The sequence below is a fragment of the Rhinolophus hipposideros genome (assembly GCF_964194185.1).
Source record: "Rhinolophus hipposideros genome assembly, chromosome: 23".
Taxonomy (NCBI): Eukaryota; Metazoa; Chordata; class Mammalia; order Chiroptera; family Rhinolophidae; genus Rhinolophus; species Rhinolophus hipposideros.
This window is the reverse complement of record NC_138069.1, coordinates 4,794,974-4,816,104: the sequence shown is the minus strand read 5'-3', so window position 1 is coordinate 4,816,104 and position 21,131 is coordinate 4,794,974. Positions and strand designations below refer to the sequence as shown.

The 21,131-nt window shown below is 48.3% G+C and overlaps 1 long non-coding RNA gene across 1 annotated transcript in view; it reads left to right on the top strand.

The window, feature by feature from the left end:
• The window catches only part of LOC308492033, a 31,543-nt gene extending 10,769 nt beyond the window's left edge, over window positions 1-20,774 (top strand). Inside the window, exons 2-5 of the long non-coding RNA XR_013992439.1 lie at window positions 7,487-7,544; window positions 8,500-8,640; window positions 9,673-9,814; window positions 18,037-20,774. This is a non-coding gene — a long non-coding RNA (uncharacterized lncRNA). The remainder of the gene's footprint in view (window positions 1-7,486; window positions 7,545-8,499; window positions 8,641-9,672; window positions 9,815-18,036) is intronic.
• The last annotated feature ends 357 nt before the right edge of the window (window positions 20,775-21,131 follow it).

The window sequence follows — 21,131 nt, the reverse complement described above, 5'->3', positions numbered from 1 at the left end:
TGTCACATAGAAGTTCCGATGTGTCTGAAATGTGTGTATGGAAACTGGGTGGCTACAGGAGTGGGCTGTGCTCATTATCACATGTATGGTTTGTCAGCCTCAAAGCCACCCCGCTTTGCTGGCTCTGTCGGCATGGAGGTAGGTGGGCATGGGCCTTGCCAATGCTTTTGCTTTTCCAGCTGGCATAATGTTAAGGCTGATGGCTAGAAAAGCTGCAGGGACATGGAGCAGGAAGAGCTTTCCTCTTCCTGCCTCCAGGGTCTGAGTTGCCAGGCTCCTGAAGAATGCTCCTTGTCCAGCACAGCCACTACAGAGGTTGCTTCTCAAGTGCCCGGTTCCTGCAGCGTGCTGCAGCCAGGCGTGCCCAGGGGCCAATATCTCCTGCAGCAGTGTCACCGTGGAAAGCTACCAGGAAGGCACTTTAGATGAACCGTCCTCCGGACATCCTTCCAGATAACTCGGACGCAAGTTCTGAGGTGTGGCACCTCCCTGCGCATGGCACCCAAGAATATATCAAGTGAACAAATTGGAACGGGGAGACAAGGTACAAAGTCCCACCATTAGGAGTGAAATGGAACGAAAGATTTATGAGACGGATGAAGAGCTAATGCAATTGTGGGAGCCGATGAAGAAGTTAATGGGAAACTATTTTCTCTGCATCTCACGGTGGGGTTGGAGCGATACGGCATAGAGCTGGCGGACAGGAAGAAAAGCCTGACATGAAGTGGGGAGAGCAAAGACAAATGAACCTGTGTGTGGTGGTTAATTTTGTACGTCACCTTGGCTATGCTACAGTCACCTGTTATTTAATCAGACACTAATCTAGTTGTGGCTGGCATCTACCATCAGTTGACTTGAAGTAAGAGGAGCTTATCCTTGATAATGTGGGTGGGCCTCGTCCATTCAGTTGAAAGCCATAGAGTAAAAACGCAGATTTCCCAGAGAAGAAGTCATTCGGCCATAAGACTGCACCATCCAATCCTGTCTGAGTTTCCAGTTCTCCCACATGGACTGCAGGAGCTCAGCCTGCCCCACTTCTGCGTGTGTTCCTAGCACACGGCTTGGCCCAGAGTGGATGCTCGATGAATATTTCCTGTCTGGAAATGACAGCCATCTGTCGGAGTCGATGTGAACAGAGCTGTGCCTTGGGGCAGGGGCAGAAGCTGAGGGACCTAGAAAGGGCCTTCCTGTCCTTAGATCCTACGACAGTGAGCGGGAAGCTCTCCAGGTTCAGAATAGGTTGTATGGAGACAAAGTGCAAAAGGGAATCTGAAATCTATAAAGTAAAAAATGAAAATCTAGGTGCTGGAAGAGCTGCAACTTAGGGGAGACATTCTGAAAATTCCGCTATCCTGGAGTGTTGGCTGCAGGTGAGGCCTGAAGTTGGCTGTTCCGGTGGCTCAGACACTTTCTAAGACCTTCTCTCTATTAATCGTATTACCCTAACAGCTAGCCCAAGAGATAAGTTCCATTATGATCCCCATCTCACAGACGGAAAAGGGAGGAACAAAGAGGGAAAGTAGCTGGAAAAGGTTTCAGTTCCTCCTGTGGGTTCTCCTTCTCCACGCAAGGCCCAAAAGGCAAAAGGAAGTTCGCCCTTTGTCTAATTCCAGCCCAAATCTCCACTTGTATTTTCAGGAGTTTGCTAAGAAAACCCCACGAGGCTGAGTGAGTTCTCCATCCTCTCTGGGACCTGTGCTTTGCTCCTCGTCCGCCCTGGTGGTCTTCAGTGTGGGGACAGATTTCTGCAAATCTTTTCACTCACAGCTACAGAGCTGGCTTTGTGGCTACATGCCATAATGTGAAATTCATGTGAAATTCATAAAGTTCACATTCATGTGAAATTCATAAAGTTCACATTTATGTGAAATTCATAAAGTTCACATTTTCCACAGGACTTGGTTTGCAGAGCATTTTGGCCTAAGCACTACAAGCTTTCAAGAATTTCAGCCGAGAAATGCTGTCCACAGATTGCTCAGGCTCATACATCCTTCCCACGGCTGTGAAGTTTGGCATGGGTCTTCTATTATTGCTCCGGGATCGGATTTGGAGTTTTATTTTATTAATATTCTGTCACTCTTTCTTTCTTTCTTTTTTTTTTCTTTTTTTTTTTTTTGGCAATGCTTTGTGGGGGAGGAGATCTGGGCCCACACTGTTTTCTCCAGGTTCATCATTATTCCCGCCGATATCCGCGTTTGGCCTCTTTCTGTCATTTTTGACCCCATTCGCCACGTTGACACCTGTCTTGTGTATACTGAGGGCTGGTCTTCGTGCAGTGCATGAAAACGAGTGTGACTGTGGGTGAAGGAATACGCTTATAGCCTATAAATTTGCAAATTTACCATACATTTGCAATCACTGTGTTAGTGGGGTTTAAGAACGGTGTTTACAGTGATGTTTTTCCAAATCAAAATAATCTGGACTTTAAAGCTGGAGCTGGTGTTGGAGGATTTGCTCTCGGTCACGTTGGGGCTCCTGCTCTATCGGTGTCCTGCCCTGGGCTGTGAAAACTCTCAGGTCCTCACTGGCCAGTATTCCCGGGGAAGGCGTGCGGCTCCACAGCCTACGCTGGCCCCCTTGGCCAAGTTCAGGGGCTCCAGCGCAGGCAGTGTTGTACTTCTGCGTCCAGTGTGAGCAGTAGATTGCAGCTCAGGCTGACAGCGCTTGGGGCTGGGTCCTGCCTCCCCACGAAGCTGTCTCTCTCAGAGGTCTGCTCACTTCCTGCCATGCTCCCAGGATACTGAACCTTGCCAGCCGTAGCTCCGAGGACCACCCCCTCTCCGTTATGGGTTGTGATGTGTTCCCTCCAAAATAGATATGTTGAAATTCAGGACCTCAGAACATGACTTATTTGCAAATAGAGTCATTGCAGATGTAGTTAGTTAAATTAAGATGGGGTTATACTGGAGTAGGGAGGGCCCCTAAAAGAGAAGGAGAGACCCAGAGACACGGGGAGGAACGCCAGGTGACGACACTGACAGACCTTGGAATTAGACAGCTAGCTGCAAGCCAAGGAATACCAAAGAGGGCCATTACCAGCAAACCACCAGAAGTTAGCAAGACGCTAGGGAGAATTTCCCTACAGAGGGAACATGGTCCTGCCGACACCTTGATTTCGGACTTCTGGCCTCCAGTATTGTGAGGCAGTACATTTCTGTGGCTTTTAAGCCACCCTGTTTGTGGTGCTTTGTAACAGTTTCCCTTGGAAAGTAGTCCACCCTCCCTCAGAGTGGTAAAATGTCGATTTTCCTGTCCCTCAAACTGCACCCCCCGGAGGGGCCTATGAGCATGACACCTCCTCTGTGGGCATGGGGACTCATTTTGGTGGTGGATGCCCTCTTCAGAGGGTCTGTTGTCAAGGTGACACTGAGACCAGACACTTCTGTTGTCCAATCCTGTTACTTATTTCTATCACCATTCAGTTTTAAGCAAAGGTACACTGTATGAGCAGGTGGCCAGGGCTAGTTAAAGTTAGGAGCCAACCTCCAAACACATGAATTTTCCTTTCAGTTTATTCTTCCACTGTAGAGACCAAGCAGAGGCCTAGGTTTGGTCAAAGATATTTCTCAGAACGGTGACAGAGCAGGGCTCTCTCTGTGGGAAATGTAAGACTTGTGAAAGTCAGATGTTTGTGAAACGCAAACTCTTTTGTATTTTTGTGGCACATAGCAGCCATAATCAGGGCATAAGCTATAAGATAAGGAAAACCACCAATTAGCTTCCTTGTCCTTTGTATATACAGAGAATAGTGTTGGGATATAATTTCACCTAACCTCGGGCTCTGTGGGTACTGGGTGTGTAGCTCTGAGTTTTGGTCTTTCTCTCCCTGGAGCCCTTTTCAGAAAGTTTCAGCCTTGAATTTCTCACCCATGAGCTCTCAACCACTCTTAGTATTAGGGTTCTATGTCTGGCCACTCTCAAGGTCCTTAGCAGCTTGGTTCTCACCCAGGCCTTGGAGGGACGATTTCAGACTGGCTTCAGCTCTTATGCACTTAGTCGTGTGCTGCATTATCTGCTCCTGCTCCATGACCTGGGGTGCACATGGGGAGGGCATGTCCTGAGAAGAGATGAGGTTCTAGGGCTCTGAAGAAAGAGGACTTTCTCCAGAATGGCCAATGGGCCATACAAGTTATGGTCCAAGAGCGAAGCTACAAGTAAGAGAAGTAGGACTGAGCCTCAGTTCTGAGATCCGTCTTGGTCTGTCAGGAACTGCTGATTGAATAGTACTCTGTGTCAGGGGCCATGTGCTGAGAAGAGTGATGAACACACCGGACTGAAATCATTCAAGTGGGCTGCAACAAGGGAATAAGCAGGAAGACAAGGCAGGAGGTCCTATGCTGGCAGGATTAGAAACAGATCGGGGCGTGGGCTGCTCTGGATCCGGACACGTTATGCAGGACAGCGGCTGCACGGTGCCCAGTGCGGGTGGCATGTGTTCCTGGAGGGCTGGGGTCAGGCCACTGGGGTAAAGTTAAAGTCCCCTGTGAAGGCTAGATGGTGGCTGTGGCAGATCTCCTCAGGAGCACATCGGTCAGTCTTCTGGATGTTTCCAGTGATGGGGATGGAATTAATAAAATCTTCAGCTAACCCGCGTCTTCTTCTGAGATTGAAGAAATAGCGGACACATAAATAGAAAGAGAAGGGGTAGAAAGAAGAAAGGCTGATACTGGCCTCCTGGCTGCCGTTCCACAGAGATTGCAGTCCCCAGCACCGCAGAGCAGGGTCTCTCCCTGGTGCCTGCGGAATGAGCACACGCACAAACGCCTGTCTTTTCAGTTACCACACAGCATGAGGGCAGCATGGTGGCTTCCTGAGGTCTCACACGCAGGTTTCTGTGTTGGAATGTCTGCGACAATCCAGGTGCTGCCTTCTGCCATTGGGCAGCATGGGAGACGTCCGTCACAGACTGCAAGTCCCCATGTGGGCAATCTTCACCCTCATTTTAGCATTCCCTGTCGCCCAACAGGCCCTACTGTGCTCTGATAGAAGAGCTGCTGACTGTGTGTCCTAGGGAGGAGTGTCACAACACCAGCCTGCTGGGTTATGCCACAAGCAGGCTGCCATGGGCAATAGCCCGCTCAAGGAACGTGTTAGCCTGAAGAACCAGCCGGCAGGGAAGCCCTCTCTTCTCTATAACCTCCGGTCTTTCACAAAAATGCCTAATTCAGGTGACCTGAACCAACCATTGCCTTCAACGAGAGGTGTGAGTTAAGCCACACCCATCAGACACACATGCACACACACAGACACACACGCACGCATGTACACAAACTTTGGGGTTCACCGTTGGCCGTGTGTTTTTGCAGGCTGTTGACTGACATTTCTCTGTCTGCACTGTAGCAACCAGACAAGTCCCTTCCCAAGACACTCTGTGACTAGCAGGATTCTGCTTTGGCGCTTTGCTCGTAGAAGTCAACTCCAGCCAAGAGGATGCTCGTCTGCTGCAAGCCAGGAACGGGCTCCCCACTTTGGAGCCCTCAGGTTTTGTTCTTTTCCATCAATCCTGTTTTATTAGGTTATTTCCTCCTAAATGACCCACAGACAGGCTGTGTTTGTGGGAGTCATGCACGTGTGTGCGTGTATTAAGCTGGGATTCTGGAACTAGGGAGAATGAAGTGTTGAAGCACAAATGGTTTTGGTACAGAGCTGCCCTCGGTATTTGTCCCATCCCTTCACGCCACAGGCCTTTAATTGTGCATATTTAAATCAGAACACACTTCTGGGCCATCTGCATAAAATTTAACTCTGGCTCATTCAGCTGGCTCCTGAGCTTGGAAATTTGTACCGCTGGAGGAGGCTTCTTTTATTTTTTAATGGAAAACTTTTTGAGATTCCATGCAGTTGTAAGAAACAATACAGAGAGATCCTCTGCAAGCTTAACCCGGTTTCCCCCAGTGACAACCACTTGCAAAACCATAGTGACATCTCCCAGTCAGGATATTGATGATGACACAATTGAGGTACAGAACAGCTCCATCACCACAGTGACCCCCACCCTCCACTCCACCCAACTCCATCTCTCGCCCCTGGCAACCAGTGCTGGAGTTTTGAAAAATGTGGGTTTTTTTCAGGCCAATCTTAGGGAAGTCGACTGTATACCTCACTTGTCCTAAGCCCTCTCCGTTTGGCAAAATACAAAATGAAAAACTATTCTCCATGCTCTTCACACTGTCAGCATTGCGCTGTGGTGGTAGTGGTGTGAGTTCTACTGGCAGAATCCTATCTATAGGAATTACTAGCTGGGTGGCCTAAATCAGTTACTTAACCTTTGTGCACATGTGGGGGTGATGATAATGGCACTCAGAGGGTTGTTGAGGGATTAACTGAGTTAATAGATCTAAGTACTGAGGACAATGCTTCTCAAACGTTACTGTCCCATAAGTCACCTGGGGCCTGTTATGGGGCCAAAGAGTCTGCGTTTCTAACAAGCTCCCAGGTGATGCCACACTTTGTAGTCAGGACTCAGAGGAGTGCCTGGTACAGAGTAAGCGCTCAAGAATCGTTGGTTATGTGTTTCCAGTATGAGAATGAAGCCATGATGGAAAGTAGTCAGAGAAGTGAGCCTGAGAGCTTCATGGTGCAGAGCCTGGAACGCCCCTAGATTTGCCAGTCCCAGGCCCAGCCTGGATCCTGAGAATGAGGCTGATGGTCACGCTTAACTGTTAAGTGTGGGTGTGGCCCTGGCCCCAAATCCCCATTCCCTGTGCTGTTTCCTAGAGGAAGAGACACGCCCCGGGAGTCACTTCCTTCTGACTAGCCTCTCCTGCCTCCAGAAACGCAGCTCCTGCAGGCTGCCCTTCTTTACCTGGGCAGGCAGATGGGGGTGAGAGAAGCAAGACCACCTGTGCCTGGGTGGCTGTGAGCAGCTCTGAACTGCCAAAGACTGGCTTGCCCTTAATTTATCAGGGACGATAGTAGGAATGATAGCTATGTCCTGGGAGCAGCCCTACAATGTAGCCTCCCCAGTGCAGTCTCCATGCCATGGTCATGGTCACCAGTCCTGAGCTGGCAGCCTGGGGGAAGGTGAGCAGGCTGGGATGTTTCTGTCCAAGACAAGTTGGAATGTCGTCTTCCAGGCATTAAATCCCACAAGTGACACAGTGTGGTTGTGAAAATGCAAACAGCACAGAAATACACGAAGTTAAAAGTGTCACCCGCCTTTCCTTCCCTTCCCTCATAGTCCCCTCAAGGAGTAACCACTGTCAACCGATGGGTGGGTATCTTCCCATATACATATATACGTTTCTATGGGCACACACACACATATATTAATATAGAAATAGTATGAGTCATATTTTATATACTGTCTCACAACTTCACCGTGCTCCTTTCACTTCAAAATAAATCCTGACCCTCTTTTCCATATCAGCGTGGGGACGCCTCATTCCTCTCCACAGCTACATGCAACAGTACAGATAGGCCGCAGTACACTTAAGTCGTGCTCTACTGATGAACATTTAATTTGTCTCTAAATTCTTAACTTTAGACGTTGCAATGAACCTTCTCTGGGACAGATGCCTGGAAATGGAATTACTAGAGCAAAGGTAAGTACATTTATATTTTTGATAGGTGGTGACCACTTAAAGGATTGTACCCTCCACTATTTGCCTTCTGCTTATAGCATAGGTGTGTCCACACCATGCATCCCTGCTATTTCAGGGTATTACCAAGCTTTTTCATTTTAGTCACCCCTGCTGGGGGAAAGATAACGTCGTGTGCTTGTTTCAAGTTGCATTTCTCTAATCACTAGAGAGGCTGGGCATCCCATCCAATGTTCATTTGCCATCTGCAGCTCATGAAATCGGGTTGCTAGCAGCCCCCGGCCACAAGCTCAGCTCACCACTGAGCAGGCACCGCTGAGAGCTTCGCTGGAGGAGGTGAGCAGTATTTATCTGTTTAACGTAAGACTCTGCTGCAGAAGCAGTCCTGCAGCTCATGTTGGAAGGGAGAAGAAAGCTTCCCTGCGACACCAGACTCCTTCTGTTCTGGTAACTGTTAATTGTCATTCTGTGTCTGCCATGGTGCAGCTCCAGCCAGCCAGTCTGTGTCCAGCTAGATGGTCATTCATGGAGCCACTTGGTTTTGAGGCAGAGTGAAGTGGCCGGTGGGAAGAGCCCTGGGACTGAGGTCAGCAGACCCGAGTTCAAAGCCCAGCTCTCCTTGTAGAGGGCACGCACCACATTCCCTCAGCTCTCCTCCTCTTTGCCATCGTGCAGGTTTGACCGGCCTCACCCCGTCCCGAGGCCTCCTGGCACCCTGGGTCTCTGTGGCACTGTTTTTGGCACAGCGTCTGTGACCAGTCTTCTCCTCGGCCCTTGAAGGGTCCTCCTCTGGGAGTCCCGCATGCCCCTGTCTGTACATTCTGTTCCTCCCAGCAGCACACGCTGCGGTGACTGCAGTGTGTCTGCACATTGCGGACCCCAGGCAGGAGGGCTGTCCTGAGACCCAGCTCACATCCCCCTGCCTCTGCAGCAATGCCACTTTGTGCTCTGTTCCCAGGAGTGCTCAGTGTCCACACACGAGCGTGTTTCTCCCCAAACTGCCGCCTCCTGTGCTCCGTGTCTGAGTTCATGGTGTAGACTAGACAGATGAGCCGAAGACGTCATGCGTCAGCTATTGGGTCCTCCATCTCTTGTTGCGGTAAATTTTCTCATGACTTCCTAGTGCCACCGAATGAAATCTGGGCTCTTTGGATTTTTCCCTAACTTCTTATTTTCCTCCACTAATTGCCCAGCATACGTCCTACAATTACTCAAATAATTACAGACTTTCTGGTCTCTGCACCTAGACAACAGGGGGTTTTCCACCTGGGCACTATTTCCATTTTGAGCCAGATAATTGTTTGTGGTGGGGAGCTGTCCTGTGCTTGTAGGATGTTTCGTAGCCTACCTAGCTTCTGCCCACGAGAGTCACCTCCTCAGTAGTGACAATTTAAAATGTCTGCAGACATAGCCTAAAGTGCCCCTGAGAGACAAAATTGCCTCCTGTTGAGAACCACCGATGGAGATCCATGTTTTATGTGCATGGAGAGCCTCTCCCCTATCTCCCCACTCCTAATTTGTAATTTAGTGATCAATTCAAAAAAGCAAATTGTAGAAACTTCTCCACTGTGATTGTTATGTGTGCAAGTACATGAGGACTGGAATAGAATATGCCAAGATGGACATGGTTATGTAAGCTGTGTTTCCCTAGGCTATTCTGTCGGGGGTTAAAATGTGGCCACTTTTTATAGAACTAGCTACATTAGGATTTCTCTCATTGCCACCTGCTATTGTAAATTCTGACCCCAGAAGCTCCTGGGGGCACTTAATCTCCTGTGGCTTCACAGTAGAATCCCATGGTCGACAAGTTGCCTCTCTCACGGAATCCGCCCCCGACCTCAGACACCTGTCAGGCTGGGTGATGCCCATCCACAAGGCACCTGCCAAGCACTGAGCATCTTCACCAGGCACACTGATGCTGGAGGTCTCAAAGTGGACCTGCCTCTGTGGGAAAGCTCATGGTGCCACCGTCTCTTTGTGTTCCCTATAGACCTATGGGCGGGTGATTTTCATGAAACTGCTCTTTGTGCTTAGATAGGTACCCATGGAATGCTGGGCTGGGACTCAATTCAAGGGACAGATACTGTGACAGACTCATTATTCTGACACCTTGGCTTTGTCACTGACCCAGGGGCCACGCCTGATGCCACATCCCCACCCCGCCAAAGGCTCCTGGTGGCGTGCTTCAAAACTCTGCAGACATACCCAGACGAGTCTGAATCCCAGTGACGAGTATGGTCCAATCTGCAAAGGATGCTCGACTGCAACAGAAGGTGGGATTATGAATGACTTGTTTTGTATCAAAGTTTCTTAAACACTCTTGCTGTTTGTTTTGTTTGTTTGTTTGTTTGTTTGTTTAAATATCTGATCCATCCTCAAGTCCTGCCTCTAAGCCTTCCAAGCTTCCTTCCGTTAGATCTCTCTAATCCCAACAGGATGGCATGTGGCCTTTTACTTTCCTTCAGGGCCCTACACCTTGACCCTTCATGGGACCTGGAATGGGTTCTGCTCTGTAGTGTGGTTATTTGAGCACTCCCCCACGCCCAGGGTGTATACTCCTTGAAGAAACTAAACCATCACTGGGTACCATCACTGCCGGGCAAAACTCCAGCTGTGTGACTAGACTCCATGGGCACATAACATGACATCAACTAGGGACAGAGCTGAACTGTAGGTGATTCACAGTCCTTCTGTGGAATATCTAGGACATGGAAATCTTTGACCTGCCCTGCCACCATTTCATTGGGACCCAGGCCAGCTCTCATAACTCCTCCATCTCAGTGACCCATCCATGAAATGGGGGAAACAGATCCAGCCCCAGGGATCTGACAAGACTCTGTATTTGAGTGCACTGAACTGCTGAGAGGAAAACGTCTCCATTTGTTCAATTATTTTCAGTAATCAGTGCATTTTAAACCAGGAAACAGTGGTATGGTTATTCAGTAAAATACCCCAGTGATCGCCTGTCTTCAGATATCCCTCACATAAGAGCTTATGTTCAGGAAGGACTCAGCAGATTGGAAGTGAGGATTGAAATCCAATTCCAGGCATCCCTGGACTAGATCCCTCTACTCCTCAGATGGTTGTCTGTAGTCTGGGGAACTTCTGGAAGCGGGGATCAACCTACAGCCATGGCCGAAAACTGGGGCCCTCACTCGGACACGAGGGCTGTGGGAAGATTTAGGAAAAGCTTTGATTTCTAATAGAAGTCTCTTGTTGAGGAAATCAGAAGGAAAATTTAGGGACAGGGAATTTCATTCAGGAGCCCCGCAAAGGTTGTGAGGGATCGAGAGCCTGTAGGTGCTGGTACCTCGGTTTTCGAACATAATCCGTTCCAGAAGACCATTTGAGTTCTGAAACGTTCGAAAACAGCACACAGCTGGGCCTCAGGATCTTGCAGTCAGCGGAAGCCGTGTGACATGTTGGACTTCCGAGGCATGTTCAAAAACCATAGCATTTACTTCCGGGTTTACGGTGTTTGTAAACCGAAATGTTCGTCAACAGAGACATTCGAAAACCGAGATACTACAGTATTAGGAAAAGAAAAGGTGTTCCCCTATCCTCCCCTTGCTGATTTCGAAGGACCAAGGGCACAGAGGGTGAAGGGAGGAAAGGGTTTGGATGGAAACATAGCTGTCACAATGCCTTGCTCATCCAGAATTACGGAAAGAAGGTTTATCATGAGTGGATTTCCCAGAACATAGAATATCAGCCCTGTGAGCAGATTTTGGAAAAGTAAAATCGTTCTGGAAGGAAATCTTTCCAATGGATGTTGCACCTTTTCCAGCTCCTTAAAGGGAATGTGTGGGACAGCATTTTGCTTCTCCCATATTTCAGCTTTGTGGCCCACCACGTGCAGCCAGAGCTTTAGCTGGTCTCGTCAGCTCTGAAACAGGCCCCCTGCTCTTCCATCTGGGAGCCCCAGCGTGCTGTCTCCGCTTGTCTGTATCCTGTGCGTCTTCAACTCTGTATCCTCCTAAAAGCGCTCTGCTTGGCATCTAGCACGCACAGTGAGAGCCAAATAAACATCTTTGAGTGAATGACTTAGGGCTGTCACGACCCTGGCCATTATAACGTTCTGTCCAGGTGGCACAGCACTGTCATTGTTGTTTTTCAAACAGCGATGTCCTCAGGGGCGTCCCCAAGCGGAAAGTCCCGTTCATTCATCACTCACTCCACAAGCATTTCCCTGCCTCTCCTTTTGTCCCAGCACAATGCCAGGCATCAGAGGCGTAAAACTGAATCAGACCTGGTTTCTTCCCTCAAGGAACTCATGATCTAAAATTAATATAAAGAAAAGGGGCACAGTTCAGTGTGGCAAGTGCTGAGCTGCAGTGTATCCCACGTGCCATGCAGCACGGAGAAGAGGGTGGTTCCCTATGCTGAATGGCCTAAGACAAAGGCATTTTTAAAATGCTCTCTGCTTTCCATCATTCTTCTCTTTTTTCTCACTGATATGCCTGGTACACCTACTTCCTTACAGCAGTGGGTTTCACATCAGCTTGGCGGCACATGACAGGCCCCCTGGAAGCCATTTCATCCCCATACTGTGTCCATGCTCAGAGATTTGGATCTAATGAGTCAGAGTAGGTCCCAAACTCCCAGCTGATGCTGCCATGCAGCCAGGGTTTAGGACTATTTTGTGGGCAATTCTGAACCTATGGATTCTGACAAGGCTTGGGGAGGGCCCTCGTGTCACCTGTGCAATTAAGTGCAGGACTTTGTGACAGCTTTTTCCTAAGCAGAATCTATTTTTCAATCACTGGGAGGTGAAGACCCAGTCCTAGGCTCTCTACAAGTTGCAGCAGCCAGGAGTTTATTGGGAGGTGATCCCAGGAAGCTGACTCAGTGCCGGTTTGATGACCTGCTAATTCCCTGACAGCACAGGGCTGTCTATTGTTTTTCCGCAAGTTCACAATATCTGGTCGAATGGGAGCCTTGAACACAGCAGGCAAAGTGACATTTTTGCCAGATGATTCCCCCTTTTCGGAGTACACCAGTATCAGTGGATGAGCACACGCCATGGTGGAGAGAGGAGACAACCACACTCCTTTCGACCCAGGGGCTCCCACAGGAAAAGCGGACTCCGTGAAATTTTGAAAGTGTTCAGTAAGGTGTGAAACACTGTTCATAGGCAAAGTGACGTCACTATTGTCAATGGATTCAGTAGGATATGGGGACTCTCTTGAGCGTCTCCCTCCCTCTGGAGCTGTGTGTGGGCACATGAGTGTACGTGCGTGCCGGTGTGAGTGTGCAAGGGTGGCCGTGAGGAATTGTCTTTTACTTGTGTCTCCTTTCACATTAAGACTGGGTCTTATTTTCTGGGAAACACAGTAGAAACAAATTCATAACCTACCTCTAACAACTATGGAAGTTTGGGCACTTCCTAGAATAACACAGCCCCTTACAGTTTTCTTATATTTATTTCCATTCATCAAAGTTTCCTCAACTATTTATATTTTGTAGTGTGTGTGTATGTATGTGTTGTGAGATGCTTTAAATGATTGCTAAGTTGATAGTTACATTTGTTTGTAACTATCAAATTTGAGTCAAATTTTCATCATTTAATCAAATCTAATGAATAAAAGGGGAAATCAAAAAAAAAAAAAAAAGACTGTGCCTCTGGGCGACCCGACCTGGGTGGTCTGGAGAGCAAGCTGAGAGGTGCTGCCACCACCTGGCCTGGAGGTGTCAGTGCACCCCCTCTTCTCAAGGACTAGATGTTTCTGTCTACAATATGCCTCTTTAATCCGACAGACATGTGGGGTATTTTCACCCAGGCCCCCAACCCCCATCCCACTGGGCAATAATCAGTTTGTTCCCTGTATCTATGAGTTTATTTCTGTTTTGTTTGTTCGTATACTTTGTTTTTAGATTCCACATATAAGTGAAGGGATTAAGAAGTACAAATTTGTGGTCACAAAATAGTCATGGGTACATAAAGTACAGCACAGGGAATATAGTCAATCACATTGTAATAACTATATATAGTGCCAGGTGGGTACTAGATTTATCAGGTGGATCACTTTGTAAATTATATAAATGTCTAGCCATTATGCGGTACACCTGAAACTAATATAATATTGTATGTCAACTGTCATTGAAAATTTTTTAAAAACAAACAAACAAACAAACATGGAACATTTTGTTCTCTCAGCCTGGGCTCCACTCTGCCTCTCTCAACCTGCATCCTCCAAGGTGAGTCCTGAGTCTCTCCATTTCCCATCTGTTGTTAGCGGCAGGTGGCGGACAGCAGTCTTCTGAATAACAGCCCCAAATATTTGTGGAGCTGTTGCTATGTGCCCTGCACTGTGCCAGACTCTCATACATGTGTCATCTGAGCTAATAAGCCTCTTTCATTTCCTTTCCTTTTGGAACATTTGCTAAGCAAAACTTTTTGTTAAACTCTTGGTAGATAACAGTTTGCTCCTGCAGTTAGTGAATTTCTGAGGATTCAAAGATCCAAGGTACAGAAGGGTCCTTTTACCAGCAGTAGAGGCCTCCAAGGTGAGGAGGCCCAGGCAGTTGGATGGGCCTCCCCGTCTCACAGTGAGAGGATGTTGGCATGAGCCAGTCACCAGGTGCTCGGGGTTCCCACAGTAGAAGCCCTGGGGTGCAAGTCTTCCCTGGTTGGGGTTAGCCCCCAGAAGGCAGGAGGGGGACAGGGCAGGAAATGGATCCTCTCATCCCGGAAGGAATCAAAGGCCTAGTCAAAGCTGGGTACCCCTTGCTGCTCCCCATGATCCAGGGTGTGGATGGAAAGATCCTTTGGCAGGAAGCTCTAGCATACCTCATCCCACCTGTAGTCCCCTCTTCCCCTCCCCCAGCATCCCTCTGTGTGGGTGACCTGCTGGGAGCATCTCACGGGGTCCCCATGCTTCCGCCCTGGGACATCTCAGGGACCGGGCTCCGCACAACAGCATGTGGGAGCTCCACATGGTACGTTTCCTGTGGGCATCAGCACCTCCCAGCAGTTTCGAATCCTTACTGGCCAAGAGCCCTTGTCTACCGCCCTCCTCTCTCTCCTTCCACCCCATCCATCCCCCAGCATCCTCCTGACTATGGACCTGGACAAGCTTTAGTATTTCTTCTCTTGCCCCATCCTTCTCTAACGGTGGGCTAAGCAGAGCCGGGGAGGCATAGGTGGGGACAAAGGACAAGGCTCCAGGGCACTGTGGTTCCCTGCTGCTTGTGGGCAAGAGCAATCAGCACTTCACGCAGGAGGACATCGCGATTCCCGGAGCCAGCTGACATCCCTGAGGACAAAGTTCTCCTTTTTGCCCTCTTCCCTGCTTCCCCCTCTTTGGAAAGGTCTCAGGCTAGAGCAGTGAAGACCTTGGCCTGGGAGCCTGATATTAGCAGGTGACACCTTAGCTAGAGGTTGTGAAGGGTGAGAATTAATAGCTCCCACAAGCCTGTACTTTGTAGACATGGTAACAAGAAACCACAGTGCCTGTTTTCAACCTCTGTGATCATCAATCAGTGACAATTGCCCCCAGTGACCACAGTTCTGAAAGTCAGCTCATCACCTACCCCAGCACATCAGCCACCACTCTCAAGCTGAATGTAAACATTCTGGATTCTGAAAACCCCTCAATCCTTGGGCACTGTGCTTCTTCAAACCCTCCATCAGGTCACAAGTGAGGCTCAAAGAGACTGTCTTACAAATTCTCTGGTGCTTAAGCATGTAATGAATGCTGCTTTCCATGTCAACTTTCAAGTGTTCCTTTCCTCCTTCACCAAGGGAATTTGACAATCAAATGAGGCCCCATAAGAGTCTGGATTTCCCAGGTGCTCTAGGCAAAGGCTCTCATGTTTTCCAGAAACCAGCAGAAATCCTGACCCAGCACTCTCTGTGGAAGTAACTAATATCCGTGCTAATATTGCTAATTTCAGAATTGTTGCTGATCATATAAACTGACTTGTCTTTGGCTTACTGCATGAGCTATGAGGTAACTCATTGCAATGACTTGACTTTGATGGTGAGCCTCCCACCCTGCTAGGAGTGAGCCTAGGATTCTGCTTCAGCACCTCATTCTCAGCCCTGAAAGGTAAGCTGTCCCATTATTTAAGGACTTGGGGATCTGAGACTCTCAGATATATCTACAGGAGGATTCAGCCTTCAGCTCCAGTGGGAAACACTTCAGGAGAATGGCCGTGGATCTCTGGGCAGAAGACCAGGAAGAGTGGAGCCAGGGATGGGGAGAGTTTGGCCAATGGCCCTGGAACAGGGACCTCAGGGAAGTGGGCCACTTTGTCTCTGGGTCAAGACTGTGTAACCCGGCAAGCAGGAGCGGACGAGGGACAGCTCCAGAGATGCTGCCTCTCCCTGGGGAAGCAGTAAGTGCCCATTAGGACGCGTGGGTGAGTCCCCAGGCCTCTCAGAAAGCCCTTCTCATGGAGGTGCTGACCTCCTGGAATCTTTGTCTTCCTCTCTAACAAAGCCGATCTCCCGTATTCCGCTGTGACCCTGACCCAAAAACAGCAGCCAGGACACCCTTTGTAAATGCCCATTAGACACTGGCCATCCCTCCCAGTGCTGTAGCTCCCTTACCAGTTCACAAGTGGAATGGTTAAGAGCATGGTGTTCAGTGCCACACTGCTTGTTTTCAAATCCCAGCCCAGACTTTTAGCAGCTGCCTGACTTTGGGCAGGTTGCTTAACCTCAATCTGCCTCACTCACCCTAACTGTAAAACAGACATAATGATGGTTCTGCCTCAGAGGGTTATCGAGCAGGTTGAACGACAGCTGTAAGTAAAGGGTTTAGAGTAGGGTCTCCTGCAGCCCATCTTTGGTTCTCTTAAGTGTTGGTGTTGGTTGTTGCTATTATATTAGGGTAGTTAATGTAAATCTACCTCCTTCCAGACTGTGGGCTTTCTACTGGCAAGGACCTGGTCCCGACCTGTCCCAAGTACTTGATGGGTTACCTGGTGCAGAGCAGACACCCCTGCTGGTTGAATGAATCTGGCTGCTTACACCTTTCAGTGACGCTACAGTCTTGAGGCTGGCATCCTGATTAATTGGGCATTGAAGGCCCTCTGTAGTTAAGGTCTGACAGCCTGCACAGCTGTGTGGCCTTTCCTTCCTCCAGCACCTCCCGCTGCTCCCCACACACCTCTCAGGCTGCCATGAGGTACACCTGTGTTTACCTGCCCAGAACTGCTTTCCCTCTGCACCTTCGTCTTCCTTAACCCCTCTATCAAGACTCAGGTCAGCTGTCATCACCTGGGGAGGCTCTGCCTGGCCCAACTTCCTGTCCAGGGTCCTATCAGAAAAGCTCTCCTTACTACAAAGGTTTTTTAACATCCTTTAGAGTGAAAGAAAATCAATTTAATCTACAGAGCTTGCCAAAAAAATGTATACATATTTTAAGAAAGGAGACTAGTATTAAAATTGTCACTCAATATACACTGATAACAAAAGATGAATACAAGTCAAACTTGACTTCTGCAATTACAAGAGGTGCTCAAAGTGGTTACCATCAATATCCACACACTTCTAACCACAGTCAACTACTGCTTGAGCAACGTTGACCAAAGTGTTCATTTGTATACATTTTTTGGCATGCCTGGTACATATCCATAAAATTAAAAACTAAAATTAATATAATGCTGTAGTTATAACAAAAAGTATTTAAAATTAAATTATAATATTATAAAATAGTAACGTGCATTTCAATATGTAAATGTTTAGCTTGACTATAAAGCAACGGTGATTAAATAGGCACTTTCACACTTATGCAAAATAACTATAAATAGGACAGATAGGAGTGTAGACTGATGGAGTGTGCTGTATGGGCCAGCAATCTTCCAGTCTCGCTGTATGGGTGACATAGCACTTCAGGTGTCACTCTTGATAAAGTACCCCACAACACAAAGTACCACCCCCCTTCCATCCGCAGTGTATACTGTGCAAGTAAAAATGGCATTTGTCTGGTTCCTTCTGACTAGGCCCATTGTGTCCCACAGCCAACTGTCCTGGGGTGCAGGGACTGAGAGGGCTCCCAGGATGGGAACCTTCAGTGCTAAAACTGGAACCAATTGATCTCCCTACTTTATGTTAGGTCTCTGAATGTTAGGTCTCAGAGACCTTGACTTATAGAGCCACGTCTGTAAGAAAACAACAAAATGTCTGTTGGCCTGCACCTGCAGACAGAGCCAAACTTGCGATAACAGAAAATGCCACAAAACAGCTACTGGCCCACAGGCAGTCAGCATTTTCTGTTCAAACAATGCTACTCTGTCAGCATCACCCCTATAAAACCCTCCTCACCCTCTCCGTCAGAACTGCAATCTACTTTAGATTCAGCCCAGGCTGTAGCCATCTTTTGCTCAGCCCGATGGACTTTTCTCTCTTACAATTAAAATTTTCTTAACTTGCCTGACCATAGGTGTTCCTTTACTGGCCGACCTATCATTTGGTGCCGAAACCCAGGAGGGTTTAGGCCAGAGAATGTAGGATCGCCCCTTCTCTTTGTCTTCTCCCTCCTCCCAGGTTTGATCTGCTCTCTGGCTACCCTCCCAGACCTGCTGTAAGGATTCACTTCGGGACTTTCTCCCTTGCGTTGCTAACATCCCAGACGACATCAGGCCAGGCTTGCTGCGTGAGTGAGACCTCCTATTCTCATCTCGGACCTTCTGACTTTCACTGTTCTACAGTTCTACAAAAGTCCTAGTGCTACGCCAGAAGGTTCCTCTCTGCCCGGGGGCCCAGATCCTCCCAGTCTTGGATACCCCCAGTGTGCCAGTGATCTCTCGTATTGATACTCGTGAGGGACACCAGGCTTTGGGACGGCTCATCCCCCTGTTCTCCTCATCCCTCTCACTTTATGTCTACGAACCATGGGGACCTCGCTTTCGGGCCCTGCCAAATCTACGCCACTCAGTTGTACCCTCCACAACTTACAACCCCCTCAGGCTCAACTTACAGGAGATCCAAGCGACACAACTTATCTTTCACTATAACACTGCCTGACCTCAATGTAACTTCTGTCACTGCAACGGAAAGTGGTCAGAAATTCCCTACATCCAGGCATTCTTTACTCTTCGAGCTCGACCCTCCCTCTGCCAAACCTACAGAACTTTCCAAATTCTCCTAGCCCACTCTAAGCCTTCTCCTCCTCCAGATAAAACTTTCTCCTTTGACCCAGCTGATGATCAGATAGGTCCCTGTCTTCCACCCCACACCCTACTATCCCCTCAGTCTAAACCTTCTCCCCCAAACTCCAGCTCCTCATTTCAGGAGGATTTAATTCTGTAAGTACTAGTTTATGTAACTTATTTGTTTTATTTGCCTCAGTCTGTCTTTTTTCTTTTCCTTTTCCTTTTCTATTTGTGTCTTAGACACCAAGCTGATCGGGAGCTCTGTATCTATACCTTCTGGGAGCCCCCTAAATCGTGTATTTAAAATTGTTTTGTACACCAACTCTATATTCAGGAACTTGACAAAAGTAAGTCTGAAAAGATTTCTCTAACTCTCAGTAACTTTCAAGGTCTTGCAGATAACCTCAAATGTAAACAAAGGGCTGCTGCAGCCTCCGCTTGAGGCTGAGGTAACTGAAGAGAAAAAAAGAGGCACTTTTAAACCCAGGCGGCAAGTCGCCCCACTCCCTGTTACAGCCTCCTGAAGTTGTAAGGGCAACTATAAGATCTTAGGTCCTCTCTGCAAGTGTTGGTGGTTCTGTTTATATACATGGTCTCCAAGGCCCGTACTTGTTTACATTTTATATATATTATAGTGGTTTTGCCTCCTCAACTCCTGATCTCCCTTTTCCTCCGCATACCCAATCGAGCTCTCGTCAAGAAAACAATCTTATCCCTTCTGCACCTGCCCCGCTTCTTCCTCTCTGAGAGGTTGCTGGCGGGTAGGGCACAGTTCGAGTCCATCCCCCCTTCTCTCTATCAGACCTCTCCCAAATAAAACCGGCAAGGATCCTTCTTCTCCAATCCAGATGCGTTCATTAAAGAACTCAGATATCTGGCACAATCCTATGATCTCACTTGACATGCTATCTATATCATCCTGTCCTCCACTCTACTCACCGAGGAGGAGCGGGTCTGGGTCGTGGCACAGGGATACACAGATAATTTACACAGACAGGATGATCAGAGGCCGGTTGGAGCAGCAGCTGTACCGGTGTGACGACCCTGGCTGGGATGACCAAGCCAATTGGCCAGGCCGAACTCAGCGAAACCAAAAGGCCAAAGAGGGCCCTCAAACCTCTCAAAGAGATCTCCTCTCTATGGCCTTCAAGGTCTTTAATGATAGGGATGAGCAGACTAAACTTGACAACACACAAAGACATCGGACGACACACCAGTTGCTGGCTGCTGTAATCAAAGGCTCCCAAATAGGCACTAAGGGCCGGGGACGAGGTAACCGCCCTGCTTCCAGAGCACCTCCCGGACCTTGTGTTAGGTGCCACAAGGAGGGCCGTTGGGCACGGGCTTGCACCAACCCCCGACCTCCTCCAGGGCCCTGTCTACAATGTGGAAAAAAGGGACACTGGAAGGTGGATTGTGACCAGCCTCCTCAAGGGCAGGTTCCAGCCACCCATCCCCCATTCCTCAGGAGGATCGGACCTCAACCTTCCTCGCCTTCTTGGCTTAGCCACAGAGGACTGGCAGAGCCCAGGGCCCCCGGCTCCCTCCACACCACAGCAGCAGAGCTCAGGGTAACTCTCACGTGGCAGGTAAGCTGATCTCCTTCTTAATAGACACGAGGGCCATCGATTCTGCCCTCCCCGAATTTTCGGGGCCTACTCATCCCTTCCACAGCTCCATTGTTGGGGTTGATGGCCTTATCTCACAGGCTGGAACTACCTGTGCCCTAACTTACTCACTTCATAACTTAGGTTTTTGCCACTCATTTCTAATACTCCCCAGGTGTCCCACTCCTATATTAGGGTGAGATATTCTCTCCAAATATAGTCTCCTTTCAATTTCATCCGCCCATCCCTAAACCCATGCGTTTCTTCTCTCTCTCCTCCTCCAACACTCCGATACAGATCCCCTTACCTCCATCCCTCGTTGATCCTATTGTTTGGGACACCTCCACCCCTTCTATCACTATACACCACTACCCTGTCAAGATCAAGCTGCACAAACAATCCTCATTTCCAAATCAACCCCAATACCCCATCTCTCTCACTCATCAATATGGCCTACAGGCCATCGTCAACGACTCCTACCATGTTTCCCCGAAAATAAGACCTAGCTGGACCATCAGCAATAATGTGTCTTTTGGAGCAAAAATTAATATGACCTGGTATTATGTTATATTATATTATATTATATTATATTATATTATATTATATTATGCTGGATATTATATTATATTATTTTATTTTATTTTATTTTATATTATATTATATTATATTATGACTGTGTCTTATACTAATTTTTGCTCGAAAAGATGCATTAGAGCTGATGGTCTGGCCAAGTCTTATTTTCAGGGAAACATGGTAGCTAAAGGTCTTCTCAGGCCTACTCACTCCCCATATAACATGCCTGTCTTGCCCATCAAGAAACCTGATGAATCCTAAAGACTTGTTCAAGAACTTAAAATAGTCAATCAAGGTGTTCTCCCAA